Consider the following 780-nt stretch of genomic DNA (forward strand, 5'->3'; position numbering starts at 1 on the left):
CCCCTGGATACATTTTGCACAAAGTCCCCCTGAATCATGGAAGTTCAGCCCAGCGGCTTCCTTTCAAGCTAGGGATCCCAGACTTGCAGGGATGGTAGAAGGGGACTTGGGCTCCAAGAGGAGACCTCCAGCTTGTCTGTACCATCTTCCCTCCATGAATGGCAGAGGGGCAAAATCGGAAAATGTTACCCGATTTGACTTCCATAGCCCCTGGATACATTTTTCACAAAGTCCCCCTGAATCATGGAAGTTCAGCCCAGAGCCCTTCTTTCAAGCTAGGGATCCAAGACTTGCAGGGATGGTAGAAGGGGACTTGGGCTCCAAGAGGAGACCTCCAGCTTGTCTGTACCATCTTCCCTCCATGAATGGCAGAGGGGCAAAATCGGAATATGTTACCCGATTTGACTTCCATAGCCCCTGGATACATTTTGCACAAAGTCCCCCTGAATCATGGAAGTTCAGCTCAGCGGCTTCCTTTCAAGCTAGGGATCCCAGACTTGCAGGGATGGTAGAAGGGGACTTGGGCTCAAGAGGAGACCTCCAGCTTGTCTGTACCACCTTCCCTCCATGAATGGCAGAGGGGCAAAATCGGAAAATGTTACCCGATTTGACTTCCATAGCCCCCGGATACATTTTGCACAAAGTCCCCCTGAATCATGGAAGTTCAGCCCAGGCCCTTCTTTCAAGCTAGGGATCCAAGACTTGCAGGGATGGTAGAAGGGGACTTGGGCTCCAAGAGGAGACCTCCAGCTTGTCTGTATCATCTTCCCTCCATGAATG

The sequence above is a fragment of the Bufo bufo genome, chromosome 2, assembly GCF_905171765.1.
Source record: "Bufo bufo chromosome 2, aBufBuf1.1, whole genome shotgun sequence".
In the NCBI taxonomy this organism is placed as follows: domain Eukaryota; kingdom Metazoa; phylum Chordata; class Amphibia; order Anura; family Bufonidae; genus Bufo; species Bufo bufo.